General features: G+C 46.5%; 1 non-coding gene across 1 annotated transcript; it reads left to right on the top strand.

Moving 5' to 3' along the window:
• The first annotated feature begins 2,859 nt into the window (after window positions 1-2,859).
• Window positions 2,860-2,953, top strand: Trnay-gua. Its single transcript has 2 exons — window positions 2,860-2,896; window positions 2,918-2,953. It is a non-coding gene; the product is annotated as a tRNA-Tyr (tRNA).
• Window positions 2,954-3,306: the final 353 nt, after the last annotated feature.

Below are 3,306 nucleotides of genomic sequence, written 5' to 3'. Positions count from 1 at the left end.
TCTCTATGCAGTTCAGGCTGGCCTTGAGCTCACTTTGTAGCCCAGGCTGGTCTCAAACTCTCAAGGATCCTCCTGCCTCAGCCTCCCCAGTGCTGGGATTACAGGTGTGTGCCACCACGCCCAGCTAACTAAGGGATATTATTAACTCCATAATTAACATGTTGCATTCATGCTGTATATTTTGTTATAGTTGTTAAGTAAATATTGATATAATAACTAAAGTCTACCCTTTAGTGGTTCACTCATTGTATCACATATTCTATGGGTTTTAACAAATTTATACTGACATATAGCCACTATGTTGCATGATGCGGAAAAGTTGTACTGCTCTTAGCCTCTTGTGTGCCACACATTTGTCTTTCCTTACGTCCTTTCCTCTCTCTAAACTTCTGGCAACGGTTAAGGTTGGTGTTATGTTTTGTTCTATTTTTTGTTTTTTTTGCAGTACTGGAGATTGAACCCAGGACCTTCACAACAAGCTACAACCCAACCTATTTTTTATTTTGTGATAAATTCTTGTTAAATTACCCAGGCTGCCTGGAATTTGCGGTCCTCTTGCCTCAGCCTCCCAGAGTGCTGGGATCACAGGTCTGTGCCACTAGGCCAAGCTAATAAGTTTTTCGTCGTTTGTTTTGTGTTTTTGGAGACAAGGCCCTCATTATATAGTTCAGGCTGACCTTGAACTCACTCTTTCCCCCAGGAATCATGGCAATCCTCTTGCCTCAGCATCCAGAGTGCTGGAATTACAGGTATGCGCCACTATGCCTGGCAGGTGGTTAGTATCCTTTAACAGATTCTATTTTTAAGAGAAAATTTAAGTTCTAGAAAGAATGAACACAAAATACACAGTTCCACACAGCAATAGCCAACCCCATAAGGGGTACATATGTTATAATGGATGAACCTACATTGACAAATTCTTAACTAGGGCCAGTAGATTACTCAGGATTCATCTTGATGTACATCCTAGGGTTTGGCAAAAGTATAATGACACGTACTCACAGTAATAACTTATTACAGAAGAATTTCACTGCCCCCAAAGTTGGATGTGCTTCACCTCTTCATCCTTTTACTCCTCCTGAATCCGTGGAAATGTCTGATATTTTCTCAGTTTTAATAGTTTTATCTTTCCAAAAAATGTCATTTGGTTGGAATCACTCAGTATATCCTCTTCTGATTGGCATCTTTTGCTTAGAAGATTCCCTTCTGTCTTTTTTTTTTTTTTGTACCAGGAATTGAACTCACAAACCTCGCGCTTGCCAGACAGGCACTGTGCCACTGAGCTAAATCCCCAGCCCCTCCCTCTGTCTTTTAATGACTTAATATTTCAGAATAACATTCAATTTTCTAAATATATCACATTTTATTTATTCATTACTCTATGGAAGAACATCACAACTGCTTCCAGGTTTGTGGAAATTATGAATAACCCTGTTATGAAAATCTGTAGGTATCTGCGTGGCCATGAATTTTCAGATCATTTGGGTAGGTGGTAAAGAATGTGACTGTAGCACCTAATGGAAAGATCATATCCGGTTCGGTAAGAAAAAATGCCAAACTGTCGTGAAAACCAGCTGCTTTATTTTGCATTCTCACCTGCACTGAACATTCTTGTTGCTCCACACCCTTCCCAACATTTTCTGTTGTCAGTGTTCCGAATTTTGGCCATTGTTAACAGCATGGAGTGAGGTCACCCTGTTCTTTTCCCTTGCAATTCCAGCACGACACTTAAAGTTAAACATCTTCCTGTCAGTAAACTGGTACCACTAGACGTCACTAAGTGGGTGCTGTTGTTGCTTTGCTTTGCCAAGTTGGTTTTGGAACCCAAGGTCTCCTGAAGGCAAGGCCAACAACCCGCCTCTTCCATTGAGTTAATCCCCAGCTTTTCTTCAGATAAACTGCAGACTTATAAGGGGAGGAAAGTCTTTATTTTTGCAGTATGGAGGATTGAACACAGAGCATTCAGACTGAGAAAACATACACATAACATAGGCAAATACACATAAACAGCCCAAGAATGCACAAGGAACCACTAAAAACTCTTTAAAAAGGTATAATTCCACGTGAAAGAATAAGTACCCCCAATCTCAACACTCAGAATAAAGTGCAAATCATACTAAGCCCACACACAACGGAATATTAAAGGAAACATTAACCACTGGGAAAGGACAAACAAAACGCAGACCAGTACACACGCATACAACAAATATTCCAACAAGAAAACAGGACATAAAAGAAGATGAACAAAAACAGGAAACCAAAACTTAAAACACAGAACTGAAGGAAAAAGGTTTTGAAGATTCTGACATCAAGTAAACAGACCCCACTGACTTCAAAACATTTTTAAAACGATAAAATTTGAATTAATAAAAGCAGATTAGGACATGAACAAATAGGTTGATTAAAGTAAGAATTAACTGTGAAAGAAACTAAAAATAAAAAAGAAGAAAAGGATCTGACCACAGCAATTTAGAGAGAAAAACGGCTTCGAGTTGAAAATTAGGATCACAAAAACTATAAGGAAAGTGCAGTTATGTTTGTAAACTATCACCTCAAGAAACTCAGAGGTGCATCCAAAAAAGATGCCCGCTATGCGCATCTCAACTCAACGCTGTTCAGCGAAAAGCGATTGGGGAAGAAAGAGAGCCTGGGCAGAGGGCGCGGCGGCCGCGCACCCTCCCACCCGCCGGGCGCCCGCCCGGGCTGGGCTCCGCCCCGAAGGCAGAGCCGCGCCCTGGTTCTGGTTCCTGGCCGGCTTCCCACGCCCACCCGAGGCCCGACTCGGGGACTCGGCCGGCCGGCTGGCGGGCCGCCCTCCGCTCGGGAAAAGCCCAGGACACGGCACCTGGCCGTGTGCACCCTTCGATAGCTCAGCTGGTAGAGCGGAGGACTGTAGGCCCGGCACACGTCCGTGGACATCCTTAGGTCGCTGGTTCGATTCCGGCTCGAAGGACGTGCCTGACGCTTTTGCGCGCACAGCCCGGCCGCCAGGCGGCATGCCCGCTCTCGCCCGCCGCACCTGCCGGCCAAGGAAGGCCTAGTCGGCGCCCAGACCCCGCCATCCCCGCGCGGGCGCGCGCCCCACCCACGCACCCCCGGGACCCCGCCGGCGGCCTCCTCCCCTGCTGCCACCTGCGCCTACGACCCCGCGCTCCTGCTCCTCCGGTCCCGTCCAGGGGCACGCTGGGCCTCCGTACACACCCCCACCGGCTCCTAGCTTTTGCTCGCCTGGCCGCAGGCCAACTCGCTGGGCACCCACCGCAGGCCCCGAGGCCCCCCGCCGCTTCGGTCCACACTGCCACCTAA

The sequence above is a fragment of the Chinchilla lanigera genome, unplaced genomic scaffold, assembly GCF_000276665.1.
Source record: "Chinchilla lanigera isolate Chin_1 unplaced genomic scaffold, ChiLan1.0 scaffold00149, whole genome shotgun sequence".
NCBI classification, from domain to species: domain Eukaryota; kingdom Metazoa; phylum Chordata; class Mammalia; order Rodentia; family Chinchillidae; genus Chinchilla; species Chinchilla lanigera.
Note: the sequence above shows the minus strand (reverse complement) of the source record. Positions and strands in the feature narration are given on the sequence as shown.